Source organism: Lycorma delicatula, chromosome 3 (assembly GCF_047948215.1).
Source record: "Lycorma delicatula isolate Av1 chromosome 3, ASM4794821v1, whole genome shotgun sequence".
Lineage (NCBI taxonomy): Eukaryota > Metazoa > Arthropoda > Insecta > Hemiptera > Fulgoridae > Lycorma > Lycorma delicatula.
In genome coordinates, this window is record NC_134457.1 from 183815706 (window position 1) to 183824610 (window position 8905).

The following is an 8905-nucleotide window of genomic DNA, read 5'->3' on the forward strand; positions in this document are numbered from 1 at the left end:
TCCTGGAGGATGAAAGTGTAAATTAAAGAAATTTATTAAAGACAAAGAGTTTATTCCTTTTATTTATTATTATATTTCTATCATAATGGCCACAGAAATATAATGAAGAAAAAGGATTAATTTTTTTTTCTTTAATGAAAATTTGTAAAATATTTAGTATCCTCACAACCAAGAAAATAACGATAGCATTGGTGGTCCAGACTGGCTAGACAAGAAAGTCAAGCAAAGCGAGCCCTGACAGACTAATATTATATATAGCAATTATTGTGTGTAAAACATCTGTTAATATTTATAACACTATTTAATATTTATCACACTAACACAACAATAATTTTGATAATATAACAAGTATATACAAAGTTGCAGTAGGTCTGATTACTCATTTCTTATCTTTTAATAAAAAAAATTATCATGAAAGTTTATTATTAGATAAATAATGCATATTATGAATAACAAAATGTAGGGAGTAGATACATAAATGTTTCATGGTGCAAGCTGAATCAAAGAATTATTCAATATAATGTGCAGCGGTGTAGCACCAGCTTGTTTGCCAGTTGCAGTAATTTGTTTTAGATTGGACTCCTGGGTGGTGAAAGCATGATTGAGGTTAGGGGAAGCTTAGCAAGCTATAATAATTGCACAGTGATATCTAACACCCCACCTACAAACCCAGTAATAATAATTGTAAGCCTTTTGTCAGTTATTAAATAATAAACAAAGTTAGCTATTTTGGTGGTAGTTCAGAAAATGTATTTCACCATGCAATTTCATTTCTGCTAAAAACAAAAAAAGTGTAATTTATTATTATTCGTGTGATTCTTTCCTTTTTCATTTTAATAATATTTTAAGTTTTATTTTTTAATTATTTTATAAACTATCTATCAGTTCAAAAACAAAATAAAATCTCATGATCAACAAATACTATGTTTATTTTTATGTAGACCTCATAAGAAAGTTACCTATTGTAATGGGTACCATGATTCTCTTCAGGAAAATTTTAACATATCTTCATGTTTCACATCCCCAAACCCCAAAACAACCGTCAGCTCAAAAATTATATATATATATTATAAATTATATGTATATATAATTTTTGAGCTTAATATACATATATATATTTTAATTTCTTGTGGACATGATAACTGCTGTAATTTTGCTCACTTTCAAATTGTTCCCTAAAAAAAACCTAGATTCAAAATTTCGGTCAAGTTCGTTAATGGCCAAAATCGGACCATGGGGGTGGAAATGGGGTGGCTTTTTCGAAAAAACAACATATCGCTATAACTTTTTTGTTAAGTAAAATTTAGAATTCGTTTAAAGTTCCTATTATTCGTTGGATAAGAGCCTAAAACCTATCTAACTAAAGGTTTTAAATAACACTAACCATTGGGCCAGGGAGTGAAAAAAATGTAGTTTTGAAGACAAAAAATCATACCTTACTTAATAGGCACAGTATCGAGTGTGTTTAAAGTGGTTGTTAGTCCTCTAAACATTACCTAAAACCTTTCTCTGTAACAATTTTTGATGTGAACAAACCTTTCGTACGTCAAGGGATGACCAAACTTTTTCTGGAATTGTAAGAAGACGGACTTGTCGTATGCTAAATATGTGAAACGTTTTTTCACATGCAACCATTGTCGTATTTACTAAATTTAATGTTTTTCTTAATTTTAAGGTGGAAATCTTATTTATCCCCTTCTTAGAACCGGTGAAATCTACCTCCGTCTTCCGGCGTGCCGAAAGGGATTTTTTTTTAATTTGGAATTAACACGTTTATTCATGTTTATTTATTGAATTTAAAAAAAACGTTTTTGTAGTTAGTATGTTATTTTTTATCGTTTAATGCAAATAACTCGAGAACAACTAAGTCATTTTAGTGACTTTGTAGCGGAATATTAATAATTAATGTAATTGTACTTTAAAATATTCATTATAACATAGCAGATCTATAGGTAATTAGAAAAATTCCTTCAAATATATTGATTTCATCCATCTTTCAGTATGGATCTATACTAGTTAGTGATCCATCTTTCATCCATCTTTCAATAATTACCAATATCCAAAATTATTTTTTACTATCACTATTTGTAATTCAATTATTGGTAAAAAATATTCTATCTAAATACGAGGGCTGTCCAGAAAGTAACTCATGTTTTGAAATAAAAAAATCAAACAAATAAAAAAAAAAAGAAATTTTGTTATATACATTTGAAAGGGACAATCTTAAACTATTTATCTACATAATTGCAATTTAAATTGAGGCATTTATCATAATGATACACAAGCATTTCAATTCCTTCTCTGTAGAAATCTGCCGACTTAGATTTTTGGCATCCATCTCGCATAAAACTTGTAATAACCAAGCATCCCGGATACAATTTTATGCAGTAAACTTTATAAAATTTGATGAAAATGAAGCAAAAGTAAAGTGCGGCGATTTTCACGATTTTATCGTTGATTTTCATCGTCAGTTCATCAGTCACAAGCCTAAGTCTACCACTGCGGTTCTCATCATGAATATTGGTGCGGCCATTTTTAAACTGAATGCACCACTGCCTCACTCCACCTTCACTCATTATTCTATCTTCGTACACCTCACAAAGTTGCCGATGAATTTCAGTTGGTTTGAGGTTTTTTTGCCAGTAAAAGCCTAACCACTGAATGCACCTCACAACTCGCGGGATTTTCTATTGAAGCGCACATTTCAATAATTCACAACGAAAGTAGAAAAATCACAGTCCAAACGCTACAACTTAATGCGTACTCAGTGTAGAAATGTTTTGACGCCTAGATAGCGGCACTATCTCCACCCATCTCCACGCTAGGTACAAACGTAAGTTACTTTCTGGACCACCCTCTTATTTCTATATAAATATATTAACTAAGAACCATTTCAATAAATACAGATTTCTTTTAAAAACTAATTTAATATCAGGAATTTTTATTAAATAGAAGCAACAAATAAATTAAATACAAAGCCAGCATAAACGAATGATGGGATTTCAGTAGCTCAGATCAACACATTGGCACTTTTTGAAAAATTATTTTGATAGCTCTGAAGGCCAATCCCCCTCCCGAAAAGTTTGTCTAACAGCTATTTTAACCGCTATCTTAATCTCTATTTTTGAGGTCTTTACTACTTTTTTTTAACTTTCCTGTTCAAGAAAAATCATAGCGTATTTGAGGCATACCGAACTGAAGTAATTAATTTTAATTCGACGTACGTACAAAAAGAAACCACAACATGGAAACAATATACGACGCTAGTTTACTCAGTCAAAGAAACAAATAGCAATTCTCAAAATAGTAATCGCCTGGAGGGCTCCAGTTTCAGAAGAAACTGCTGAAGAATTAGAAACTCTTCTGTCAGAAGTATTAACAAATACATCGTTCTCCGAATCTTTCAGTTACAAATTCGAACAACAACCATTAATAAAGTTTACGTAAAAGACTGCACTTTCATGCGTACAAAATTCAGTTATGGCAAGAAATAAAATCATTTGATACAGAAAAAAGAAGAATTAGTTCTGGATATTTTAGATAAATTAGTGAAAAAGAATCATTTTTTAATTCATTACTTTTTGTAAATGAAGTTATTTTTTTACATAAATTGATTTGTTGATAAATACCATTCACGAATACGGGGAAATGAAAATCAAAATATAATATTGGAGAAAGCACACGACACCCTAAAGTTAACGCTTGGTATGGTTTAATGAAAAAACGTGTAATCGGGTATTTTTCTTTTGCAGATAAGACTATTTATGGAAATATATATTTGATACGAAGTAAATGACTATCGCTTTTTCAATTCGATTAACTCGAAATTGTAAATCGAATTTTATTCCCAACAAGCTAGTCCCCCCCCCCCCACCCAACTATTTGATACATTCGTTTGTTAGTCTTTGAATGAAAAACTTTTATACAGGTGGATAGGCCGATATAACATGGCCTCCAAGAAACCCAGACCCAACCAACATCTTGTGATTAAAATCATTTACTCACAAACAATACATAAATAATAACTGATCAAATGGACCAACATAAATTTCTCATCGTGGGACTGCAGGAAATAAGAAACATTGACCAGGTTGCCGTGGAATCTCAAGAATATAGGCTGTACAAGTAATACTTGGTAAGAGAGTGATGAAAAGTGTCCCATAGTTTGGAACACGCTTTTTGGTCAGCCTCAAAATAATAAACTCCATACAAGAATTCAAGTCACAATCCCCAAGAATCTCAACACACTCTAAAAATATCTAATCTATACCATAATAAATGCCCATGCCCCTACTAATAATACAAAAAAATCTCCAAAAGAGCATAAAGAAATGGAAAAATTCTGTGACCTACTTGACCAGACCACAAAAAACATCCCCAAAAATCATATTTAATTATTAATTTAAGACTTCAACGTTCAACTGGGCAGAGAAAGAAGATACTGTAACATCACTGGAAAATGACCCACCCAAAAGACAACAAATGAAAACAGAGACTCATCAATCTCTGCAGAAACCACAATCTAATCTCAAAATCCACATATCTCAAAATGAAACTTCAAAACCTAGAAACAATTCAACTACACTAAAGGTGAATAATGACAACTAGATCATGTCTTCATTGACAAACATCACCACAAAGTGATCTACAATGTAAACACCCTCTAAGGAACAGACACAGGCTCAGATCAGTACACAGTCAAAATTAAAATTAAATTCACTTCCCAAAGAAAGCAATAAAACCAAGCCCCTAAAATTAAAAGAAAGATAGACCTTACTGAAGTAACCAAAAATGAAAACCAGAAAACAACAGGAAAAATAAAAACAATCATGGATAAACTTGACCTAGTAAACAACCTTAAATAAATTGCAGAAGAATTGGCCCTAATAAAACCCCATAAAAAGCATCAGTGGTGGAACAGTGAATGCAACAAAACAGTGGAAAAGAGACATCAAGCATGGCCGTTAGACCAATCACAAAAATCTGAATCATCCTTCTAAAATCTAGTAAAACAAAAAAAAGAAACCATCTAAACCCTAAGAAAAAAAAAAAACACCTTAAAAAGACAACACCTTAAAGATAAACTAAAATTAATAGCAGAAGAATTCAACAAAATGAAGATGAGAGACTAACAGAAAATATTCAAAAATTTACTCCAAAAATATGAGTCCTCAACCCTACTAATAAAGGATGAAAAACATAATCTTGCCAATAACAATAAAGACAACATAGAAACCCTAGCAAAATATTTCAGCAGACTTCTAAACTGCAAAGAGCAGACAGAACTCCTAAACTTCGATAACAATACCACAGCACTCCAATAACAATACCACCAGAAAACATCAACCCTTCAACAATAAAAGAAGTCTACCAAGCACTGGGTGAGATGAAGAATTACAAAGCAATAGAAGATGACCAGATCTTTGTAGAGATATGGAAACATGCAGGAAGACCAATAAAAATTCCCCTTCATCAACAGCTGGTCAATATCTGTATGAAAGAACTACCAGAACACTGACAAGGGCCCTCATTCACCTGTTACACAAAAAGTTGTCCAGTATTTTTATTTTCAGATAATTATGAATATTAACTTACTAGTACAAGGGTTCAAGAGTTGTAGCATCTTAAAAACAGATTGTTTACATTCCTATTACACATTACAAAAGACAAATAAAATACAATAATTAAAAAAAAGGAAAAAATTAGATTCTGCTTTAGAAAATATATGTAACATGATTAATGACATGTTTTTTCAAATAACAATAACCATTCTAAAAATACTTCTGTGATATTTATTCTCCATTAGTGTGATAGCGTGAAGCCTAAACGTTTCTAAATTAATTGGTCTAAACAACAATGAACTTTGTAAGTAAGCATACCAGTTGTTCTTGGGAGACTAAAGATGTGAAGACAAAAAAAAACACTTTTTTGTATAATTAACACTTTTTTGTACGCGTAATATTTACAGAGAAGACTCCTTAAAACATGTCCTAAGGAATGAGAGATTTTTTTTAAGCATTCTGATTTCCTTTAAAGTACCCATACTCAAATTATTGTTGCATTCACTTTAATGCAAAACTCTTTGCTTTCAGTCCATGAACTTATGATTGCTGTAGCAAAAAATAATTTGTGTAAATACTAAGTCAGTAATAAAGAGGTTAATGCAGTGAAGTTATAGTGTTAGTAATTGACATCAAACTTAAATAAATGAATAATATGATTTAATTCAAAATTTCATTTTGAAAGTGTTTTTTATAAGTGCAAGAATGCAAGTATCCATATGTATACACACGAAGCCATATTAGTTTAAAAATAAAAAACTGTTTATTCTTATAAACCTAGTTGGATTTCATAATATATTTTCAGACATTAATTCTGGAAATGATTCAGGTTTGTATAACAGAAATCATATTATTATGATTCTAAAACTTTGTAAGTGTTCAACTATAAAGAAAGTAATTATAAATTGTTTACAGATACCTTTCTGAATCCACTGTGACAATTAACTAGTGTATTTTTTTCTGAGAAAATCTTTAAATTTCTGTAGTTTATAACCAAACAAAATGTGAAGTGACAATAAAACATTTAATTTTAGAAGCCAAAGAAAAAAGCTGATTTACATATTTCAACATCATAATATTAGACAAAGGTGGGTTATATTGTTCAACAGTGGGTTCATTATAAAGCTACCTTTTTTGAAAATGGAATTAAATAGATTTTTAATAACCACTTTTAAAATATGTTGTAGTATTCAGTAATGTAAAACATAGCTGAACACAATACTATAGTTATATACAATATTGAAATACTATTATTGTTGTGTACTTTTATATAATAGTATAGTAGTATATACCATTCAGTACATAACAATATTCTGTATTATGTACAATATTGTTCTCTGAACAATATTATTAACATACCTTAGTTGTCAATGTAGTCATTATACACATTACCATTATTTATAGAGGCAGTTGAAATCTACCTCCATAAAATAATTATAATTAATCTGTATTAAAATATTAATAATCAATACTCATTCAGTTAGAAAATAATTACCCAATAAGATAATTTACAGATAAATTAATAATAATCATCAAATAGTTAGATAATCATAGTTATTAACAACATATTGTAAATTCTAAATGAAACTATAAATAGCATTTACAGAATTAAATTTCTCGTAAAATAATATCATAAATGTATTAACCACACCACATAAATAAATTTTCACATTATTGGGTGGAGAGTCTTTACTTTACCATCTAAAATGAGTATTCTTGTATTAAAGAATAAATTTCAATCTGTAAACTTCAATAAATAGTTAAATTAATATGACCTAAAAATTTAATATTAACATTTTGTAATTCATATAAAATAAGATGTTATAAATTCTTTTACGTTTTATTATAGTTAAAAATATAATTAAATTAACTTTCTATGATTAATACCACCAAAATATTTGTTTATTTGACTGAATACTCTCCTAAATGAGTCATATGTACTTTATTGAATTGTACTTATTTTTTCTCTACTGTATTTATTTTTTTCATCTTATATAATTGAACAATTGAACAAAAGAAGACAACAACATGTATAAAGAGAAAAACAATGATCCCAGATGATGATAATAAAACACTACATTTATGTTTAAACCAGAAGGGGCAGCCAAAGCAATAAATTGATTCATTCATTCCAATATTGAAACACTCAACAAAAGTGAGTTATCTCCCTTGACTGTGGGTTCATCCTGAGATCACCTTTTACAGTATCCATCTGCTCTTTCATGATAAAAGAAGCACGAAGGTTAATGAGAGATAATTAAACCAATTACAACAGTAACTATTCTTTAAGTTTCATTAAAACATTTTTAATTGTCTTAAATTTGCAAAAGGTGTTATTGTTACAAGTTTTTAAAACTTTCTTGTGACATTTCCAATGCAGGACATACATATAGTTTGTGTTTCATTTATGAAAAAGCAGCTTGGGAAAATATGTATAAAAGTGAGAGGTAATTATTTTTTTTTATTACTTGCAGACAATAAAAATAAACAATAATTATTCATAAAATATTGTTCCTACATATGGTTTTATAGGTCTAGATTCCCTGCAACTACGAAACTGACTAACTAATTCTTGTTGGTTGAAACATTTTAAAGATACATTAATTTTGTGGCATATATTTTTATCTAGCCAAATTATCAGTCATTATTTAATTATGTTTGTTTGGAGGAATACTGCATCCTGTAACGTTCTATTGAGTTCAGTTCTCTGATGTTGCCTAAGTAACAGCAACTTGTACTATTGGAAAGGTACAACCAACTTTCAACCAGCGTTCCTTCATCCAGCCTTCAAGCTTATAATCATAATAAACAGGCTAATAATGCAATGGATTAGAATTTTGTTTTTTATATTTGTTTCAACAATGGACAAAGTATATATAATATGAAATTTTTGAAAAGTAATGTTAAAGATGGCTGTAATGAAATTTGTATGTTATGTTTTTACGTTTAATTTTGGTTTTCGACATCATTTGGCATCCCTCTAAAAGTAAGTAAAGGTATAATTTTGAGTAAATTTCTTTACTTCTTAAATGCATCTTATCCATCATTTATTGAAAATGATTAATCAAATAGTTGTGCCCATAACTGAACATGGTTAAAACATTTAGAGACTAAAGTTATTAAGTCATTTACTTTTGGTAGGATTGAGTAAAAAGTTTCTGAACTTAAATATTTTTAAGGTCTAAGTGCTTCTGAATGTTAAATTATGTCAATTTAGAAGATAAATAAGATTTATAAAAGGTAATTTAGAAGGCCTTTGATACACTGTTAAGCCTTTTTTCAACAATTATGTTCATTCATGTTAACCTGTATCACAAGAAACAGGAAAAAAATTATATTATTCA